Source organism: Taudactylus pleione, unplaced genomic scaffold, assembly GCF_031769625.1.
Source record: "Taudactylus pleione unplaced genomic scaffold, aTauple2 ptg000135l, whole genome shotgun sequence".
Classification (NCBI taxonomy): Eukaryota; Metazoa; Chordata; class Amphibia; order Anura; family Myobatrachidae; genus Taudactylus; species Taudactylus pleione.
In genome coordinates this window covers 2,916,342-2,940,406 of record NW_028284537.1, presented here as the reverse complement: position 1 = coordinate 2,940,406, position 24,065 = coordinate 2,916,342, and positions in this window count along the sequence as shown.

Here is a 24,065-nt window from a genome sequence, read left to right as displayed (position 1 = left end):
ATGTCAGTCACTGCAATGCTCTCTGCGTTATATATCAGTCACTACAACACTCTACATTATGGGGTATATTTATTAAGGTGCGGGTTTTTAGAAGTGGTTTTGTTGCCCACAGCAACCAATCAGATTCTAGCTATTACCTTCTAGAAGGTGCTAGATAAATGTTAAGAATCTGATTGGTTGCTATGGGCAACAAAACCACTTCTAAAAACCCGCACCTTAGTAAATATACCCCTATATGTCAGTCACTGCAATGCTCTCTACATTATATGTCAGTCACTGCAGCACTCTCTACATTATGTCAGTCACTGCAACACTCTCTACATTATATGTCAGTCACTGCAATGCTCTCTACATTATATGTCAGTCACTGCAATGCTCTCTACATTATATATCAGTCACTGCAACACTCTCTACATTACATGTCAGTCACCGCAATGCTCTCTGCATGATATGTCAGTCACTGCAATGCTCTCTACATTATATTCGGTAGCTACTATGCGGAGGACCGGATTAAGGTCTGTGGGGGCCCCTGGGCAACAAACATGTGGGGGCTCCGATTAAATGTGATGAACTGGGGTTATGCGCAATAGGGACCTTATGCAGAGCCCCAGTGGGATCAGTGCCCACAGTGGTAGTGCCCCATATGCAGAGCCCACAGTAGTAATGCCCCATGTGGTAGTGTCCCCAGTAGTAATGCCCAGTGTATACAGTAAATGCCCCCAGTAGTAATACTCCTGTAGTTGTGCCCCCAATAGTCATGCCCCCCCGAGTAATGCCCCCAGTAATAATGCCCACCCCCCGAGTAATGCCCCCCCGAGTAATGCCCCCAGTAGTAATGCCTCCCCTCCGAGTAATGCCCCCAGTAGTAATGCCCACCCCCCATCCTCTGAGTAATGCCCCCAATAGAAAAAAAAAAAAGCTAATACTTACCTTAAGCCCCGCTCCCACATCCGCTGTTGTCCACATCCAGTCCACTCGGCTGCTTCTCTGCACCATGGGAGAGACATTATGACGTCCCATAGTGCACTGCGTGAGCCGGAACCCAGAGCTCATGAGTGAGCTCCAGTCTCTGGCTGCGGGGAGGGAGCAGGGCGCCCACGGGGCGCCTGGCAAATGAAGCCTCCCTGCAGCATCGGGGTTAGGTTGCCTGAGGAGGCGGAACTGGTTCCATCTCCTCCGTACCACTTTAACCCCGATGGGTGTGGGGGTCCTTCTTGTGTGGGGGCCCAGAGGCGACCCCTCCTGTCGCCCCCTGCCCCCTCGCCCCCGTTAATCCGGCCCTGGCAATGCGTTCTACATGATGTGGTCATCACTGCAATGCTCTTTGCATTATATGGAGGTCACTGCTATGCTCTCTGTATTACAATAACAGATGGTCTCTTCATTATATGGCACTCACTGCGACGTTCTCTGTATTATCTGGCAGTCACTGCATTGCTCTCTGTATTACAGTATATGTTAGTCATTGAGACGCTGTCTGCATTATATACAGTAGATGGCAATGCAATGCTCCTCGTGAGACTACGTCCCCTTTTTGCAGTGCATACCAAAGGCGCACACTGTCCCTTTATAAAGAATGGGAAGGCGCAGATTTATAGTTTGCAGAGGGGTGCCGAACACCCTCGCACCGGCCTTGGCTCTCTGTATTGTATTTTAGACATTAAGATGCTCTTGGACTATAAAGTGATCACTAGAACATTCTCAGAAGTGTGTGCATTTCATTATAATGCGCAGTTTAATGTACCTATATCATTAGAATGGACTCCAAATTGTACACGGTCATTTAAAGTTCTCTGCATTGTATATTGGCCGATTTACATACATATACATCTATGTATATACAATTGGTGGACCATTGGCCTGACCATCAGACACTGTATCTGCTTATGACACTATGTAGGTGGCTACCTCACCTGGTTTGACTCACTGTGGCCGTCAGTGGAACTGCATCTTCAGACGCAGACCCTGATAACGACACGCCCCCAACATGCCCAGGATTTGTAGCCACCCAAACCGCTACAAGCCAGAAACACCTAATAAAATTATCTCCCTGCATTTTCGATCTGCGCCCCTGGCAGTAAACAGTGTGCGGTGTGTCCTGGAATCATGAACAGAGGTAAAACATCAGGTGTGCATCAGAATCACACCCTCTATCACTTTTTCTTTTTTTGCACCCTCCTCATTATACCCACCCAACAACCAAGGTATTAGAACAGTGGTGGACAATAAGCGTCCCTCTAGCTGTTGTTGAACTACACATCCCAACATGCCTTGCAAAAGTTTTAGCAAGGCCAAATAGCAAAAGTGAGGCAATGCATGCTGGGATGTGTAGTTCTACAACAGCTGGGGAGGTGGCTTATCCCTATATCAACTCCACCCACATCTCATTAAACTCCCTCCCTGCCCACTACTTTTAGGTTCCCTTCCCAACACTGGTGCCCACACAATCTCTCCACTACATTCATCTCGGTCACCCAAATGAATCTCACCTTCTCATCACAGCAACCCTGATAATCTCATTCACCTCTCTCCCATAATCTCGGTCCCTCTATCTTGTGCCCTCTGGAATGCCAGATCAGTCTGTAATAAACTGGTTCCCACCCATGACCTTTTAATTTCCAAAAACTTGCATCTCCTAGCCATTACTGAAACCTGGATTTCACCCTCTGACACCACTTCTCCTGCAGCTCTATCTTCTGGGGGCCTCACCTTCTCACACACCCCTCGGCCCGGGGGTCGCCATGGTGGTGGTGTGGGGGTCCTTCTATCCCCAGGTTACTCCTACCAACTCCTACCCTCTGAACCATCCTTTACATTCTCTACATTTGAGATTCATGCTATACGCATCTTCCAACCAGTACACCTGTGAGTAGCTGTCATTTACCGTCCCCCTGGCCCTCCCTCTAAGTTCCTTGACAACTTTGCTTCCTGGCTCCATCACTATCTCTCCTCTGACCTCCCCTACATTATCCTTGCTGACTTCAATATTCCAATTGATATCCCCACAGAATCCTCTGCCTCCAAACTCCTTACCCTTACATCTTCATTTGGTCTCTCCCAATGGACCTCCTCACCCTAACATGTGAGTCGGCACTCACTTGATCTAGTCTTCACTCACCATTGTAATATTTCTGATTATTCCAACTCCCCACTCCCCCTCTCTGACCATCACCTTCTCTATTTTAACCTATCTCTCTCTCCTTCCTCTCCTCTACCTTCTAAGTCCACCATCACTAAGCGTAACATTGAGGCTATCAATGCCGTTTCTTTATCTTCCCTGCTTGACTCGCTTCTCTCCACTATCCTCTCTCTCTCTCCTGCCCTGAACAAGCTGCTTCCCTATACAATGCCTCCCTTACTTCTGCTCTGGACTCTGTTGATCCGGCAATCACTACCCTCGCAGATCCACACTACAACCCTGGCATTCCAAATGCACCAGATATCTGCAAAAGTGTTCAAGAACTGCCGAGCGACAGTGGAGAAGATCACACTCTAAGGCAGATTTTCTCCACTTCAAATTTATGCTCTCATCCTACAATGCTGCCCTTTCCCTCTCTAAAAAGTCCTATTTCAAGAACCTCATCTCCTCCCAGTCCTCAAATCCCCAGCGTATCTTCACCACATTCAACTCCCTCCTCTGTCCACCCCCTCCTTGTCTCCCTTCCTCATTCACTGCCCTTGACCTTGATACCTACTTTACATCTAAAATTGATTCCATACGTCAGGACATCATATCCCACCAGTCCTCCTGCTCTACACCTCTTTCTTTCCCGGATCACCCATCCCCATCCATTTCACCGACTCTGACATCCATCTCCCCTGTACCTGGCTCTCATCCGGTCCTCCCCCTTGACCATATCCCTTCATGTGTCCTCCGCTACCTCTCTCCTTGTGCCTGTTCCCATTTTGCCCACCTCCTCAATACCTCCCTTTCATCTGGCACTGTACCTTCTGCATTCAAACATGCCCTTTGCTCCCCCATTCTTAAAAAACCTACCCTTGATCCTAACACTCTCTCCAACTACCGTCCCATCTCTTTCCTCCCTTTTGCCTCCAGCTCCTTGGGCGTATTGTCTTCAACCGCCTTACCACCTATCTTTCCTCCCACTCCCTCCTTGATCCTTTTCAGTCTGGCTTCTGTTCTCTCCATGCCATTGAAACTGCCCTCATAAAAGTCAGCAATGACCTCCTTGCTGCCAAATCCAAGGGCCACTACTCTCTGCTTATTCTCCTTGACCTCTCTGCTGCCTTCAACACTGTTGACCACCCTCTCCTGCTGCAAATCCTTCACTCCCTCCACCACAGCCTCTTACAGTAGGTGTTCCTCCAGGGTTCTACTATTCTCCCTCTGTACAGCCTCTCTAGGTGAACTCAGCTCTTTTGACCTCCATTATCATCTCTATGCTGATGATACTCAGATCTACCTTTCCTCCCCTGAACTCTCCCCCTCTCTCCCCACTTGTATGTCCAACTGTCTCTCTGCTATTTCTTCCTGGATGACCCAGCGATTTCTTAAACTTAATATGTCTAAGACTGAGCTGATCATTTTCCCACCCTCCAACATAACCTCACTTCCCACTATTTCTTTAACAATTGATGACACAACTATCTCTTCTAGCCCCAAAGTGCGCTGTCTTGGAGTTATCCTGGACTCCTCCCTCTCCTACAAATCACATATCCAGAGCTTCTCACAGTCCTGTCATTTCCATCTCAAAAATATTTCCATGATTAGACCCTTTCTCACCAAGGATGCCACCAAAACCCTCATACACTCACTGGTCATATCCAGATTGGACTACTGTAACCTCCTCCTATCTGGCCTCCCCAACTCCCATCTCTCTCCACTCCAATCTGTCCTTAATGCTGTTGCTTGACTCATCTTCCTCTCCAAATGTTCTACATTTGCCTCCCCTCTCCTACAAGCCCTCCACTAGCTCCCCTTCCCTTTTAGAACCCAACTCAAGGTTCTTGCACTCGCTTACAAAACCCTCACCCATTCCTCTCCCATTTACATCTCTGACCTCATCTCCCTCCACTCTCCTGTCCGCCCTGTTCGCTCAACTAATGCACGCCGCCTCTCATGCCAACTGATTACGTCATCCCACTCCTGCTTCCACGATTTTGCTCGTGCTGCTACCAACCTTTGGAACTCTCTGCCTCTCCCTATCAGACTCTCCACCTCTGTACAATCCTTCAAACGGGCTCTCAAGACCCACTACTTCATCAAAGCCTTCCAGCTCCCATTCTAACTTGCTGCAACATGCTCCTTCCTCCCTGTTTACCCCATCTGTGTCACATCTCTTTGTCTACCCCTCCCCTTTAGAATGTAAGCTCTTACGAGCAGGGCCTCTACCCTCTTGTGCTTCTCCTTACTTTACTTTCATCTACTTCTTACCCCCCCATCAGGGTACCTAACACTTGGCTGCTTATGCTCTGTTGCATATCTAGGTGTTATGGTCACTAATGTAGCAATGTATATTATCCATATCCTTGTCCTATATTGTACTGTAAGTCACTTGTCAAATTATTTGTTTATGTACTTTGTAAGGCGCTGCGGAACACTTGTGGCGCCATATAAATAAAGGAAAATAATAATAATAATATAAGATGATAGTGAAAGGTTGTAAAACAATCTAACCACTAGTGGGCAATGTTTTATTGCCATCTATGGACCTATATTTGACCTCAGCTATGGAAGTAGCATGTCTACACGCTCACAAATAAAACATACGTGGAAAAAAGATTAGTTTATTTTTCTAAAGTAAAAACAAAAACTCTAATAATCCCTAATTATGTCTGGATTTTCTTTTATATTGTTGAAGCTGTTGTTATCTGTGCTATGCTGTTTAAACGGAACATAATAATACATTACCCTTTCAATAAATGCATGTGAAATTAACATTCATACATTACAAACATCATTGTTTAAACAAATCAACTTGCCAAAGCCATAAACTACGTATTGCAGCTACTGTCTGGTTTTAAGTGGCTTTAAAAACCTGCTTGAAGGTCAAGTGATTTATTTGTGTTACAAGAACGCTGGGGTCGGATTTCATCTTGATAACCAGAATATATGCATTATCATAAGATCTCTAGTAATGAATTGAGGGCTGTGTACATCAGAACATTACACTGCCAGGAAAAAAATAGCTGTTTATAGGAAACATTTATTACTTAGGAACCTGAGCTGTGCTGGTTTTTTTTTTTTTTTCCAAGTTGATGCATCTGTGTGATACAAACTGCAACAATAAATGTCAGTTCACACGGAAAGGATCCTATTCACGATACTGTAATCCTCAATAAAACAGCTACTGTTCACACCATAGCTAATGCTGCCTATCACAGAGCAGACAGGGCAGTTATGGAGAGAATAAAGATAAGGACTGTGATAGAGAGTCAGTGACACCGCCCTGCACGGCAGATTTATCGGTAGAGCCGCAGTGGCAGGGGCGTATTTATAATGGGTGCAAGTTGTGCGGTGCACACGGGCCCCTGGGTCCAGGGGGGCCCACCCCCTGCACACCCTGCACCCAATTAAATATACTCACCTCTCTGTTGGCCCGGCGCTGGGTGTAGCGCTGCAGAAATCACTAGGAAAATGGCCATCGCGGCCATTTCCACTGTGATTCGCGCATGCGCAGTAGAGATGTACCGGGAACACGGTCCAGGCGCCATGTTCCCAGAGACTTGCGCCTGCGCATGCAGGTCTCTCTTAAAGCGCCTCCGATCAGTCGCATTGTATGCAGGACCTGTGGTACAAATAAAGGGGACTGCCAGGAACTTATTAATGTTGGGCACTCAGCCGCAATATCAGATACACCAGTGATGGGCAAATTGTGGCTCTCTGAGCCCTCACCTGTGGCCCCCAGCTCCTTCCTTCCCTCCCAAGCCCACTTACACAATATCTTTGCCTGCTTTACCTACTGTACCTTTATAAACTCCCCATTGTCTGATATGTGCTCCCTCCTACCAACATGAGCAAAACATCTTAACACTTTAATCGTAAGACAAACAGAGTGATTGAATAAGAGTGGAGTGGGTTAAACTTTGAGTCTGGGGGCTGGCTTAAGTTACACCATGTGACTTAGTTTGCCCTATTAGGATAGGTGTGTGGGTCTTAACTGGGAATGTGAGGTTGTGAGGGCTGAGACAAAGCCTCTTTTGCTCCTGTCTTGGCAAGAGATAAGTGCTGTATATTAAATATATAATAGTCCGTATTGTATTTGATTATCATTTCATTCTTCCTCTCTTTTTCTAGCTCTCTTTCAGTCTATATTCTCCCTCACTGTTTCTTTCTTTCCCGTTTTTATTTCCTTCCTTTCTTTCCTTTCCCTCTCCTCCTGTCCTCTCCTTCCCTCTCCTCTTGCCCTGCAGCTAGCTATTTAACCCTGGTCATGTCCCGCCCACGCCGCCATTTTAGTGGTGAGAATCAGAGCTTGCTGCAGGTGGGCTCTGCCAGCGGCTCTGTTATAGTGAATAATGCAGCTCCAGGGGGTTTCTCTGAGTGCATCGCATTGCTACTGTGCCTGACCGCCCGCATGTCCTGGGTCGCGGCAGTGCGAGCTGCGGACGCGCGCAGTCACTTGTCCACGCCGGGCCCTGGCTGGGACACCCGCGAGTAGAGTAGGGGTGGCCGCGGGTTCAAGACCAGCCCGGTCTCGAGCCCCGATTTCAAGATGGCGGCTCTGCTCAGCTCCCTGAGCCCGCTCATGGGGCGGGGCTTAGCTGCCATTTTAGTGGTGAGAATCAGAGCTTGCTGCAGGTGGGTTCTGCCAGTGGCTCTGTTGTAGTGATTAATGCAGCTCCAGGGGTTTCTCTGAGTGCAGGGCCACAGGCACCAGGGCAGATGTTAGTGTGGGGCCTCCCAGCTTAACTGCCGTTACTATGCCCGCAGGTTCTGGAGATGCTGCAGGGGTTATAAATATCATGCCTTCCATGGCCACTTTATTTTCCCCTTTCATAGTTTCACAGTAGCTTTCTCACAACTACCTGGGCCCGTGTCTTCAGCTGGTTTCCCCCCCCTGCAGTTCTTCCCCCGCAGTTGCCAGCGACCATGCCCGAACAAATTTTGTCAGCAGGGCATGCATTCGGGTCCTTAATAGCGCAAGGTAGCTCAGGAGCGGTCCCTTCCCCCGTATCAGCCGTGTCAGCTATGCTTTCTTCTGCACCTTTGACTGCGTCGACGGCTACTGCACCAGATGCTGTGTTACCTTCTTTTTCAGACGGCAATGCCAGCGACAGTCAGGAGGAGGCACCTGTGGACGGGGCAGCGATTTCGACCAATTCCTTGTGTGGATAGCAGACAAGTACAACAGGTGGGTCTTCTTGCGTGAATGATGATGACAGTAGCAGCTGTTGTTCCTCTTCATCGCTGCTGTCAGACACCAGCAGCTCTGCCAGGGCACGCAAGCGGGCTGCTAAATATACTAGACGCGAGGCCGACCGGCATGTTAAGTCATCTAAGCGCAAGCGCTTGCGCTCAAGCGATGCCCCTCGCAAATGTTCTAAACGGTCACTTGGTGGTCCGCTTCGATAATACGGCAGTCTTGCGCGACTTGCGTCCATGCTGTAAACGCAAGATTACTAAAGGGGTGTATGTGGACATTTTTGTGCTCACGGACAAAGCAAAAAAGGACTTTAAGGCGGCCAAGAATAAGGGAGGAGTTGGCCTGGACGCTTTCAAGTCCTTTAGCAATTGGATTGCAGGTTTCTGCATATTTGCATCATGCTATTTGGTAACTCGTCCTCAGGAGCATTTAAATGTTATGAAGTACCTGCACCTTATTAATGGCATGCAGCGCAGTTCCCGGGGGTTTGCATGGCGGACTTACGACGAAAAATTTTGTCGGAAACAGGATGGGAGGTCCATTATTGAGTTTGGGGGTAAGGATGTGGAGGTGTGGCTAGAAGTTACACAGCCTCAGCGGCTTCCAGTTGATGCTCATGCTGTTCGTCGGCTGGCAGGCCCAGGCCGTCTTTCAGTTCAGTCTCAGAATAAAGGCAAATGTTTTACTTTTTACAATGCCACTTGTACACAGGGGCAACGGTGTCGTTTTTGACACCTCTGTTTGCGTTGCGGCGGAGCCCATCCCATTTCCAATTGTTCCCTGCCGGACAGCAATCCTCCAAGCCAGCAGGGAATACCGGTGCTAAGTAAGGCATCATCCCCAGTGTGTTTGGATGCTATGGCCAAATGGTTGGCTTAGTATCCAAACCTTGAGGAGGCACAATTTTTGTATTCAGGTTTCGCTGTTGGTTTTCGGGGGCCCCTTCAGGGGCGAGGTTAGTGTCGATTCCTGAAGGAATCTGCCCGCAGTGCGAGAATTGCCTGCTATCCTTAAAGCTGAAATGCAAAAGGAAGTGAGCCTCGGGCGAATGGCGGGCCCATTTGAACGACCTCCATTGGAGAATTTGATCCTTTCTCCCATGGGAGTGGTTCCCAAGAAGTCTCCTGGTAAATTTAGGCTCATTCAGCATCTCTCCTACCCATCAGGGTCCTCCAGAATTTTGTTCGGTAGTGTATCAGTCTTTTGACGAGACTTGGAGTTGGTTAGATCATATGGCCCCGGAGCTCTCATGGCTAAGATAGATGTGGAATCAAAAATTCGTCTACTGCCCCTGAGTCCTTCAGGTACATGGGTTTTTGCATTGGGAATGGGTATTTTATAGACAAGTGCTTGCCTTTAGAATGCCCTGTTTCTTGTGCCTTTTTTGAAAAATTTAGCACCTTTCTTCACTGGTGCGTGGAGACTTCTTGCGGGGGGTCATGGGATAGCTCGCTATCGCGATGATTTCCTGTGTGTGGGTCTGGACGATTTGGAGCGTTGTGCATTCCTTTTGTTTTCATTGCGAGCTTTCTTTTTTCATTTTGGGGTGCCAGTTGCCAAAGGGAAGATGAAGGGCCCCCTCACTTGCTTATCATTCCTAGGTATCGAGATCGATACCCAGGTAGGGGTTTGCAGGCTTCCCCAGGACAAGGTGGCGACACTATTGCTGCATATTTGGCTGCTCGTAGCATTGCTTTGTGACAAGCGCAATCACTCTTAGGTCTGTTGAACTTTGCCTGTAGGGTTATCTCAATGGTTAGTGTTTTTATTGCCGGAAGCTGGAGCGGGCCACAGTTGGGGCGTCCAGTCCGCACCATTTGGTTAATTTGTCATCTGAGGTCAAGAGAGATTTGTCCATTTGGGCATCTTTTCTCAAGAAATCTAATGGTGTGCTGATTTGGATGGCTCCAGCTGTCGACAGTTTTCAGTTACAGCTTTTAACCGATGCGGCAAGTTCGGCTAGTCTTTGTTGCTACCTTGCCTGGTGTGTGGCACCTTGGCCTGAGGAATGGATACGTTTGGGTCTCACAAGGGATCTTTTGCTTCTCGAACTCTTTCCAATCATGGTTGCACTGGAAGTGTAGGGCGAGCGTTTGTGTAATCGCAGTATAGTGCTCAGGTGTGACAACCTTGGCGTGGTGCATGCAATTAACCATCAGCGTGCTAAATCAGTGCAAGTGTTTTGCGAGTTTTGGTGCAGTTTGTCTTAACTTGCTTGCGCTGCAACATTTCATTTAGGGTGCAGCATATTCCCGGGGCAGAAAACGACATAGCTGATGCGTTGTCTCGGTTTCAGTGGCCTAGGTTTTGATCTTTGGCCCCTGAGGCTGATGCTACAGGTGTGCTTTGCCCCTCTTATGTTTGGCAGGTCATCAAGCCAGCATGGAGGGCTTAGCAGATAGGTCTCTCGCCCCAGGTACTCTGAGAGTTTACCGCCATGCTTGGGAAGAGTGGGAAGAGTATTCCCGTAGCCACAGACATGTAGGTAAGAGCAGGCATCAGTTGATGCTTTCTTTTATTTGGCATCTCTATGTCTCTGGCAGTTCCAGAATGGTGGTAACTCATTATTTAGCAGGTATTTCGTTTTCTGTAAATTAAAAAGCCTTCCAGACTTTACCAAGAGCTTTCTGATTCAAAACGGGCTCGTTCGGTTCCGGTAGCACCCGACAAAAGACGTTCTATCAATGCTTCCCTCCTTCCTTTACTCCTCGCGGCCATAGCAGACATTGCGGATTCGGTTTTTGAAACTATTTTGTTTAAATTAGCTTTCTCTATGGCCTTTCATGGAGCTTTTTGTTTTTCGGAGTTGGTTGCAGCCTCCAAAAGGGTTGATGCTGCTCTGCTCTGGACGGATGTCCTGGTGGGTGAGAGGTTGTTGCTTTGTAGGATTAGGCGCTCCAAAACTGATCAGCTGGGTAGGGGCCATTGGATTTCGCTAGTGCCTTCCGAGGACCTGCGAATTTGCCCTATTGCACTGGCCACACAATATTTTGAAGTCAGGCCTGCTGCTGCGGGCTCCTGGCTTTTGCATGCGGATAGCTCTCCTTTGACAAAGTATCAGTTTGGATGTGTTTTGGAGCACTGTGTCTCTTGTGTCGGCCTTTCCCCTAACGTTTTAGGTACGTATTCTTTTCGTTTCGGGGCAGCAACTACCGCTGCTTCGGCAGGATTTTCTGTATCCGAAATTAAGGCTTTAGGCTGTTGGAAATCCTCCAGTTATAAGTGCTACATTCAGCCCCTGCGTTGATTGCATTTGCATTCTTAATGTTATGTTTATTCATTTGTTATGTTTATTTGTTTGTTTACCTTCAATGTATGCTCTTGTTTTTCTTGTTCGTGCGACTCGGGGATTAGCTACTTGTCGCTGTGGCAGCGGAAGTCTGGAGGCATTTGGCCTTTTATTTTGCCTGAACTGATGGACCTTATATGGCTTATTGGCCACTCATATATTTTCTGGGCTGCTAAGTTCATGGATGCTTGTGGTGCTCCTTCCTTTCCTTGCTCTGATTGTGTGCGGTGGATTGGTGTGACAGGGATGCTGTGGCAGGCGTCAGCATGGCCTTCTGGCAAGATCATATGGTCGTTTATTGTGCCTCAGCTGGTCTGGCGTGGTGTGTAGTATGGTAGGACAATGGATGAAGCCTGAAAGAAGGTGAATGCGGCAGTCACAAAGCATGTGTCAGCCTCTGGTGTTGGTGTCATTGTGCATGAAAGGATACGTTTCCGGCATGCATGTCTGTATAGGAGAGATGGCGTTCATTTGCCTGAGGAGGGGGTTTTGTTTTTTGTTGAGGATCTGTTCCGGGTTGTTTCTTCAGTGTTTTAGTTGTGGTATGGTGGCGGTGGTTTGGTCATGTAACCAGACCTTCGCGTTGGCGGGAAAGAACGGCAGGTCGCCACTTAGGGTGCAAGTCTCTTTCAGTTTGTGGTATTATAGTCTTTTGGTGCGCTCACCCTCTTTGACTTGTTAAGTTCGCTGCATCACCCTGCCGGGGATAGCGTCATCACCCTTCCGGGTAGGTAGTCATGTTAGAGGGTTGAGTGGATACCTTTTGGTTGACAAGTTTGTTTAGTTACCGGTTGCTCTGCTCCTTAGGCGGTGTCCGCTTGGTATGCATGTCTATGTGCTGCATGTCTGGAGTAATCTGAATGTTGCCGTCCTTTCTTTGCCACCATATCTTCAATCAGTTTAGATTAATTTAATACTAATTAGATAATTTTAATAAATTGCTAACTACTTATTCTGCAAAATCTCATTTCTCCGAGTCTTTATTTCATATAATTTATTAAGAAGGTATTTTATCGCATGGTGTTACACAGGGCACCCCTCTGACGATTGAAAGTTTAGACAGAGTGATTGAATAAGAGTGGAGTGGGTTAAACTTCGAGTCTGGGGGCTGGCTTAGGTAACACCATGTGACTTAGTTTGCCCTATTAGGATAGGTGTGTGTGTCTTAACTGGGAATGTGACGTTGTGAGGGCTGAGACAAAGCCTCTTTTGCTCCTGTCTTCCCACCCTCCTTCCCTATGTGGATTCAGTGGGATTGCCTGTGGTTAGCTGTTTTCTGTGGCGGGAAAGAACGGCAGGTCGCCACTTTGGGTGCAAGTCTCTTTCAGTTTGTGGTATTATAGTCTTTTGGTGCGCTCACCCTCTTTGACTTGTTAAGTTTGCTGCATCACCCTGCCGGGGATAGCGTCATCACCCTTCCGGGTAGGTAATCATGTTAGAGGGTTGAGTGGATACCTTTTGGTTGACAAGCTTGTTTAGTTATTGGTTGCTCTGCACCTTAGGTGGTGACCGCTTGGTATGCATGTCTATGTGCTGCATGTCTGGAGTAAGCTGAATGTTGCCGTCCTTTCTTTGCCACCATCTTTGCCACCGCTTAGAATTGCACCGAGATACTTCCGACAACAAATCCAATGAATTTGATTTAGCACTACCGGCCCCAGCGGAGTTAGCCTCCCAATCTGCATCTGATGAAGAGCTTGACTCACCAAAACCACTTGCCCGAACACCATCTCCAGCCTCCATGGTCACCACCCCATCCCTTGCCGGTAACGCCAGTCTCCGGATCTGCAGCATCTGGAATAGAAAGGAACAAGGGAGCAACCGTACCAGGCACAGCGCATACCAAACTGTCCCCTGAGGGAGCAGATGCAATAGCAACACCACTATCCACAGCAGTAGAGGCCCCCCGGAAGTAGCCAACAAAGCAACCCCCGTGGGCACCAGAGACCCCTGTAATGCTAAAGCCAGCACTAAAATCTGCAAGAATTACACCGCCAGGGGTGCCAGCTAACTCCCCAATTGCTGCAAATCCAACTCCGGAACAGAATTCCCTACTACTGGCGCAACCTGTGACCCCCAAGTAGCGGTGCCACAGCAGAAGCCATGGCAGACATTAAAACCGAAAGTGGAGAGGGAGCAGCTGACACCGCAAATGCAGCCGTGGATGCAGGGACAACCACGCCAGGTGCCATAGGGACAGGAGGAGGCACCAAAGAAGTTGCCACAGAAAGAGGGGAAGCACCCGCCACTACCTGCGCATATGTCAGCACACTCCCCCCCAATATTCCTAAAGGACCCACCTCCGAGCCCGGGAGTGCAGACCCACCATCAGCATTACGGCCAGCTCCCAAAGGAGTCTGCCCACCAACACAGGGGTCAGAGGACCTCTGGCCCCTAAAACAAACACGACGGGACCCCACCTCAGGAGACTCTGTCTCCTGTAATGAGTCCCCTGAGCCCAGCCAAGACTCAGAGCCGGAGCCGCCCGAGTTGATAACAGAAATGCAGGGGGAACTCTGCTGTGGCGGCCGGGATCAGTAAGCCGAGCTGTGTCACAGTCCGCCGCCCTCCAACGATGCGAATCTGAGGGAGATCCCCCTCCACTGCATGCTGCCACAGCTGCTCCATTAGCAGACGAGCCCGCCGCTACCCCACGCCTAGTGACCCGCGGGCAACCTCTGGCCAGCGGAGCCACTCCAGCACCCTCCCCACTATTAACTCCATCCTCCAGGTAATGGGTGGGCAAGGAAACACGGCGCTGTGGCGGAACTTAGGCCCTGATTCAGACCCACAGGCAGCTCGCAGGGTCTGTGGGCGTTTTTTTTTTTTCTTCCTGCCGCTCGCTAAGCTGTGGGAGGCCTGGAAACCCCCTCCAGACCATGGACACAATAGAATTAGTATACAGTATAACACAATTTTACTGGTGCTTGTTCTCCTCAGTATCACAATTGAAATAATTAGCACCACCTGTGGATCTTTTTTTTAAACAATGTCAGCCAGTAATGAATACACCTGTGTACCAACTAGGAGACCTGGAAAACATGCACTGTTAGGGGTGCACTGTTATAGACCATCTATAGAGTTAATTATTAATGCTGTTATCCAGTGCATAAGAAGACCAAATTGTACATATATGTCTGGAGCAGTGCTAGATCCTTCTGCTGCTCCCCCAGAATCCAGTTTTGCTTCCATGCTCTGCAATGGTGCCCACATGTGAAATAAAGAAACTCAGTGCAGGCATGATGGCCCTACTGCCACATCTGAAGGCATACTGTGATCGCTGGTCCTGTAAATGCTGTAATTATGACACACAATACACGTTGTATGACGCATAGTAAAGCTGCTTAAGTGCTAATGATGCCATCTTCATGGACAGGCCACACTCATTTTACAATCAGGAATTTGGAAACCCCCCCTATAGAAATCCTGCGTTTGCCCCTGAGCCTGTAACAGTTATTTCAAATGTCTGTTGAAATGTTATTGCAGATAGGTGTCTCTTTCTTAACTCAAATATATTGTTTTCATTGATAACAGAGATCAAGGGGCTTATTCTAAATCAGACGTACAGCCGTTGTCAGGCGTAGATGAGCGTTTTTTTTCGTCTGAGCATGCATTTAAGATGCACTGCGCAGTCATCCAGAGACTGCGCACACAGAGCCACAATTACGAATGAGAGACACAGAAGATGCATAATCTTTCAGAAATGTCTTAAAAATGTATTGGGCGTTCTGGGACGGTGACAGGGGGGTGACTAAGCCATCTTTGGCAGAGCCGGAATAAGCTCCACATAGGCCTGGGGGTGAAAATAATCAAACGCCTACTGTGAGAAGCTGTGACCAGTGCTGTGTGGGTGTGGCCAGAGTGGTGCAGGTGTGGCCAGTGCCATGTGGGCGTGTACATCCCCGACGCCATCAGTACTGCTATCTCCCAAAATCCGTAAAAGTATATAAAAATTCCTTTATTCTGTGAGGAAAATAGAAATAGATTTTTAATTCTTATGGATTATTGCTGTTCATGTGGGCATCTGATAATTATCATGATGATGGGGTTATTTTTATGTAGAGAATCCCATTGTTAATCTGACCCTGGCTTTGTAGCCAATATAGTTTTCTGCCTTGATCAACAAAATGAAACCATGGGACATTATTAATGATATAGACACTTCTGGGTTATTTCAGGCCTCTTAAGCGATAGCAGATACTTTATGGGGCCTATTCATCATTGCTAAAAATTCGATGGAGGTAATTTGGTTTAGAACTCGCATGGAGTTCTACCTAATACCGGAGGAATTCGTCATTCCTCCTCTCCATAATTATATTTTGAAAAGCTGTCATTTTTGCGATGATAGCTTTTCGGGAAATAGATACTTTTCCCTATCTACTCTAACTCTAGCTGTAATCAGTGCTGCGCATGTGCCGTTACATCTGTAAAAGCAGTGCATGCGCAGCACTACCTACAGCTGCGGTAATTGTGTGTCCCCCAACCCCCCTCTCCACCCCTCCGCTCACCTCCCCCCTGTCCCCCACTTACCTGGCCGCTGCAGCTTCCTCCGGCTCTGTTTGCTGCTCTGACACTGTTCTCCCGGCAGAACACAGTAAAGTTTAGTAAAGAAAAAAAAAAAAAAGTATTTTTTTTCTTTTAAACTTTACTGTGTTCTGCCGGGAGAGCACAGTGTCAGCACAGAAGACGGAGCCTGAGAAGTGACTAGAGTGACGGAGGGAGCTGGAGGAGGACCTGCCCAGCTGACAGCAGGTAAGTGTAACCTGCTATACACCACTTGAGAGTGGCGTATAGTAACAATATAAAATTCCGAAAATACATAAGTTTTCGGAATTTGATGAATAGCATAATTTCCATATCCCCATACTAATGTACTACTGTATGGGGAGTGTGGAAATTAACGCAGGGGGACTTAACACAGGAAATATCACTGCTATCTCCTGGTTAAGTGTCTTCATGAATACTAAAATAACGGTAATTAAGGAAAATGTCCTTAAAAACATTATTTTAGTGTTGATGAATAGGCCCCCTATGTCACTACTGGCATGGTCCTAGGTGAGCATCAAGTTTATGAATTGCTCGTTCCTCCTCTAATAAGAAAAGCCCTAACAAGACACCCTCCTGCAACGCAAGAGACATTCAGGGGCAGACGTGAAGCCTCCGACAAAATAATAATCAACTTCTAGGTAATTGCACAAGTCTCAGATGCCAATCTATGAAGTTTAAATTTACCGTATACTCTGGATTCAAAGCAGTTCCCGAATCAATATACATCCCCACATAAACCACAACCCGTAATGATAAATAAACCCTTTCTGGAATTAATTGTAAATAATTGATCGGCAAGACAAGAACATCTGAAGTTACATTGGAATATCAAACTGTCAGTGAGAGGAAGGGCTGCATTCAGGGTTATCATCCAGCCTATTCCCCACATGTCTCGGGGGCTTTGCGCAGTTGACTGAAAGTACCCTCCGGTAATGGATATCCTGGCAGGGCTGGGAACCAGAGTGATTATGCGATGGTAAATTGTGCTGGATGAAGAAGTCACTCAGCGCAGAGGAAGACAGCCGGCAGAATGCACCGTCACGTTTCCTTCCTGCCTCCTCCTGAATACTTCAGTGTATACAGTCTTTACAGGTACCATGCCCTAGTTTAAATTCATTATATCATAAATGAAGTATAGCTTGGATCAGCCATCCAACACTCTTGCAGAATATAAATAACTTCCCTCTATAAATTATTAATAAAAAGCTTTCTTTTTTCATTTTTCCAACTGACAGGAGGAGAGAAGAATTGATATCATTGTAGCGGTTTTAAAGCAATATGTTTTCAGCCCATCAGTGTTACAGTGAGAGGGATGCTGCTTTGTGCGCGCTAGTAATATGGATTTGCTATATAAATAGAAAGCATCCTGTATGTATCTGTTCTGTGAAGTCATCACACATACTGTACTGTATATTGGTAAATAAATATTCCACCGCGTCCAGTTTAAAGGACAACTCCAGCATCAAGGGGAATTCCTTCGTATGGGCTGATTTGGGGTTGGGTACGGGATCCGGGCGCTCAGAATCCAGACGCATCCTGACCAGGTTACAATCCCGATGGCTCTAGGTAAGTAACCCTAACCTAACCCCTAGCCCTCCCTCCCCGATGCCTAAAACTAACCTCCCCTGGGGATTGGTGTGCCAGGCATCGGGCTTCCGGCGTAGGTAAAATGACAGGAGTTGGGATTTCGACGTATGTCATTAGACCCCTGCCGGGATTAGACAGTCGGAAAGCCGGTGGTTAGCATTTCGACCATCGGCTTCCTGGTTGCATCCCCTCCCCTGTAATGCCTAAACCTAACCTCCCCCTCCCCCTAGTGCCTAAATCTAACCTCCCCCTAGTGCCTAAATGTAACCTCCCCACACCCTAAACCTAACCCACCCCCTAGTGCCTAAATCGAACCTCTCCGCACCCTAAACCTAACCCTCCCCCTAGTGCCTAAACCTAATCCCCCCAGTGCCTAAATCTAACCTCCCCACACCCTAAACCTAACCCTCCCCCTAGTGCCTAAGCCTAACCTCCCCACACCCTAAACCTGACCCTCCCCCTAGTGCCTAAATCTAATCTAACCTCCCCACACCCTAAACCTAACCCTCCCCCTAGTGCCTAAACCTAACCTCCCCGCACCCTAAACCTGACCCTCCCCCTAGCGCCTAAATCTAATCTAACCTCCCCACACCCTAAAACTAACCCTCCCCCTAGTGCCTAAATCTAACCTCCCTGCACCCTAAACCTAACCAAATAGTGCCTAACCCTAACTCTCCCCTTAGTGCCTAACAACTAACACTAATCTTCCCCTTAACCCCACTAGTTACCTTAGGGATCCCAGCGGTCAGAATGCCTGCGCCGGTATTCTGCTAAGTGACAGGATTCCGGCATCAGCATTCTGAACGCCGGAATCCCCGCTGTCTGGATTCCCATCATATAGCGCTGATTTGTATAGGCACTTAGATATAAATACTGCTTGCCTATCCTGCCACTTGAGCCTCAGATTATTATTCAGGTTGGTCCCACAATTGGTAGCCAAATCAGGCCAGATCTAACCGTTTGGCTACTAGGACATTGCAGACTGTTAGGGCCAAATATAATGTCATGCGGTTTGCACAAGGCACTGGTTTTTCAGCTATTTTGCAGCTGGATTTAAAGCGCCAGTTTCTTTTTAAAAGGCAAGACTAGGTTGGTTTTGCCCTTAAAAAAACTCATTTAATCCTGCAGCGAAATTGGCAAGACATCGCCACTTTTGGCAATGCATCAGTAATTACATTTAGCCTTTAGTGTGGTTGGACTGCAAAAACAGGTCAATTGGGTCTATCTCAGTTGTCATCTGTCCCATGGCCACGGCCAACAATGATAATATTCATTTCAAAAAGATCATCATAAGGGATCACAGCTGTTTGCAGCCCAAAAATATGCCAGACTGCATTGTGTATTGGCACCTTCTACAATTCACTGAAAATGAAAATAAATGCTTATCACGGGTTAATATATTTTTATATACAATTGACAGTGAAGATATTCAAGGTTGCTAGGACAATAGAATTCTGTAAAGGTGGAGGTCCACTTTAATTGTCATATTTTGCTGAATATGCTAAATAGGATCCTCACATTGGGCCTGATAATGAGGTGGGCGTAAAGCAAAATAGAACAAGTAACCGTGTACCTGGACATACTATGTTGCAATGCAAGGGGGTGCAAATACATTTATTGTTTTTAGCATGCAGGGTAAATACTGGCTGCTGTTGCATGTAGCCCACAAATGCTGGACAGCTTTATTATACACTGCAATTTAGATCTGAGTATGGACAGGCCCCTCCCAAACCTAAATCTACCCAAGTGCACAGTTACTTTCTCTTTTCTGCTTTATTTCCACCTCAAAATCAAGCCCATTGTCTTCTATCTCAAGTGTATAAACATAGAGAGCTGGTTTCTAGTCAACATCCATAAGCAGACACGATAAACACTATAAAAGCATTAGCCGTGTGGGAGCCTGCATATAGATCTCTCATAAACCAATTACTCTTATAGAAATCAATACTTTGGCTCCAACACTTCACACTATAACAGTTCATTGGTAACGAAATTAAAAGGGTCCTCACCGGTGTTTAGCAAACTACAGAGAGCAATTCAACCCACCAGTGGCATACATGGAGGTCATTTACAGAGGGCAAGATAGCACCTCTTCAGCGCAGAACCAGCTATGGGCATTTGCATAGACAGTTGGGAGGCGTTAGATAGTGCGAAGGTTCTTCTAGTAGTTTACAAAGTAGGTGCACCAGTGCGCATTGGGCGTGGCTCATAAAATGTCCAATGGCAATGTGTCCAAATGTTTTTGTACACGCTGAATCCCTTTAAATATACACTACAGCAGGAAATGCATGTAACACATTAGAAGACACGTGCGTATTGCGTGCATTCAGCAAGAAATGTCCAGACCTGCCGCGTTCCATTATGCTCTTCTCATCAGAACATGCTCAGCTTTGTATCATCTGTAGATATCGCCATGTAGATATCGCCATGTCATGCACTTCTTGTAGAGAAGGATGCATTTGCCAAAAAACAGCAGTCAATTGCTAAACAAACAGAACATTGGCTACAGGAACACTTTCTGGTCAGTTGGGTGGTTTTCGGTGAAAGGGAAACTCCATAGGAATGCTGGTCTGGTAACTGCCTGTGATACAGTGAATAACTAAAGTTGGTGTCAGCCATGATACACAGGAGCTCAGCTAGAGGTGGGCGCATTTAATTTATTTATTTAAGGTTGCACAAATTTTACAACATGTTCAACTGGAAATGAACATCTAAACACGTCCACGTGAAGATACGTTTAAAGCATATCAGGATTAGAGATGAGCGGGTCCAGTTCTCAGAGAACCGGATCCACCCAGACATTGCAATTCTGACTTGTCCATAAAGAAGGGATGCTGTGTGTGTTGTTCATCATGGGGCTGCTGCCTCATTCAGGGGTGCTCTTCCCCAGTGTAAAAAAAATAAAAGTGCTTTCTTTTGTGTGTGTGTGTGTGTGTGCGTTAGCAACTTAGCTGTGCTATTAATTATTGTTTGGTGACACTTCTGGCCAGACCACAGTTGATCGTCCACGTATCTGTGATTCTGCAGGTGGTCCAACCGCACTCGGCAGGGGTGCTTTGTTGTCCCTAAAGAAGGGGTGCTGTCTGTGTTGTTCATCAAGGGGCTGCTGCCTCATTCAGGGGTGCTCTTCCCCAGTGTAAAAAAAATAAAAAGTGAAATAAAGTTAATATTATCAATCAACAAAAAATAAAAATATTTTTTGCGTGTGTGTGTGTGTGTTAGCAACTTAGCTGCACTGTTAAAATCCCCATCGGCAGATAATGCGTGCAATCTTAAAGTTATTTAACAAACTTAAATAAAATAGAGACAGACCAAGTATATATGCGATCAAAAATATATGGTCAGCTTTATTTATTTTACAATCAGAGTATGGTGGCATAAGAAAGAACGGCCAGTAACCTGACGCCCCACACTTGACAGGCAAAGATGTAAAACACTCACTGAATGGGCCACTATCCCAATTCAAGTGTAATAGTGATATAAAACTTGCAAGGGCCGATATCCCTCTCTGGCAAGTGAGACGGTATCCAGCCCCATCCCAATGCACTATTTTAGCCCTCTCCGACGAGAGGTGCCGCTGACCCCAGTAGGGTAAAATCAGCCTAACCAGTGCATTGAAGGAGGCACACCGCTCATACTGCAGCAAGGTGGACGCTTTATAGATACTGCCGTTCTTTCCCGCCACGCAAGTTCCCACTGATGGAACATGCCCGCCACCATACAACCTACCCTCTAAAACCTCCCCACACCGAACATAAAACACTCTATAAAAGAAATTTGTCCCTGCTAGGCATCTTGTACCCCATTAAAGGGTGATGCTCCACAAATCTACCCCCCCCAACCATGCACCTACATCACCAGGAAAGGCTATCACAATATTGGACAAAATTATCATGACATCTGGCCAAAGCCAAGCAACCCACCCAAATCATGAACAAATAGTGTGCCGCAAGTAAAGCGACATCTGCCGGCACAAATCATTCCATCCCAGGTGAATTGCTAAGACCAAAGGAGAACCAAAGTCCTCTGCTAACCTCCGTATACAGGGCACTAATGCCTCCCAACCCAAACTAGCAAAGCGGGATGACCTGCCCAAAATATAAACAAGTGTCCGATAAACAAAATGAGCTGTAATCCTGTAAACCACCTGCAATACATGAAACATACATGAGTATGGTGATTATGACATATTGCAGAGGGAGGTGATGGGGGGGAGGGAAAGGGGGGAAGGAGGACTTGACCCGAGGTAAAAACCTACAAAAAACCCGCTGGATCTTTTTATATTGCTTAGTAATGTCATTCTCATATTTTTGTTTATTTGTTTACACGAAGTTAAACTATAGCGTTAGCCAAACGTTGTCCTAAGCAGGGCAAAAAATAGGGCAAAATCCCTCGAGACCCCTACCGGAAAGGTGGCAAGTTGGCCGGAGCACTCAAGTCCACAAACAAACATTACACATCATCAGTCCACATGAATATAGGCGTTGGACTTCCATCATCATAGAGCCTGTATCTCCTGCCGAGCTGAGACTGCCAGAAAGACTTTCAATGCTGTCACAAAGTCTGCAATCATAGGACTGAGGAGCCAAGGACCAAATGCGAAAACTCTCCATGGCGGCTTGAGAATTGAACAGGGTATCATCTGCGCTGATGACTCCATTCCTGGCAACAACAGAAGCGACAATATCGATCCCTGGGGTGGCGGTAGGAGGGGATCCGGCCACATCGATGTCTGAAACAAAAGAAAAACAGGGGCAGTATCGAAATTCAGGGTCCTTTGCATTAGGCAATGAACCATATGCGCAGGCGCAGCAGTGTAAAGAGCAAACGAGACACAAGCAACAACAGCCTCAAATCATACCTAGCTGCTTAATTAGTGGACTCAGCACGCCGACATATCGGATGCTAGGGGAGCAAACAATGCCACCCCTTGTTGTAAACAGAGCCCCCGACTGTTATGACAGCAAGGGCCTCAAAAACACCCCCACTGACACAAGCAGCGCAGCGATGGCTCCTGAATCCAGGGATGTAGTATTCCCCGATATATGCAACCCTGCCTAAACACTGACCGAGCTTCTCCAAGCCAGTAGGAGACCACAACCCACGGGCCGGGGAAACATAGGGCCGTGTATAAGATATGGTGTGCTTAGAAGAACGTTGTATGTTGGGGGTGGTGGACTCAGGTCAAACCTGTTTCCCTATGTAAGATTTATATATAAATATATGATTAGGTATATATGAATGGGGATCAGATGCAATGTAAGCTGTGTAGCTCACCTAAATCCTATGAACATGTATTTGTAAAATAAAAAGGGGGGGGGGGTGTGCGTGTATAAGATATGGTGTATTTTGAAGAGCGTTGCATGTGGGGGTGGACTCGGGTCGAACCTGTATCTGTATATAAAATAAATATATATGTATAGGTCTCAATTGGAATAGGGATGAGACTACCATGCAAAAATGTGTAGCTTGCCTAAATCATATGAACCATATTTGGCATATAAAACATTTTCAACACCAAATTGTAAAGTATAAAACAAATATTCCCAAAGGCCAGATACTGAGTCTGAGGAGGAACTGGACCACTGAGAGGATAATTGAAATCACACCAGCAGTTATCGCATAAATGTACCTTATGTATGACCTCACAATGTATTAGACAAAGCGCTCAAATTAAAACGGTATGGAAAAGCACCCACTCATGGGTAAGAAAAAACAACCGCAGGCGCTGGCTATAGGGAAGGGGCCAGAAAACCCTACGTGAATAAAATGCAATCAACTACCGAAAGTATAAGGGAAAATTATACGGACAAAAGAAAAATTACCCCAGAACGAAGTGGTCCTATGCATGCACGAGCACCGGCTACATGTAAAGAGCATAAATTACTGTACAGGGATTAATACAATTCAACTACAGAAAGTATAAAGGTAAATTATATGGGCAAAAATGACGCACCGACACGTGGTGTTCCTATGCATGCACACTTATGACCAAAAGGGTGGTCCAAACATTTTATAACAGAGAAAGAGAGTAAACAAGTGAAGAATAACAGAATAGATGATAGGCTCCTAATACTTGATTTTAGACTATGAGCCCGTGATACCATTCACAAGCTGACTCCAACTTGAGCGCATGGTGGGAGGGGGAGCGGCACACGCTTCAAGTCCCTACGTGGTAAAAGGGTCCCAAGACACTCCCAAACTCTATGACACTTATCGATACCCATGTAATGTAATTTAGTACATTTCTGAAATAGAAAGTATGTAATAGCGTGATATTAGTAATAGTGTGCAAGAACACATTTCTGATCGAT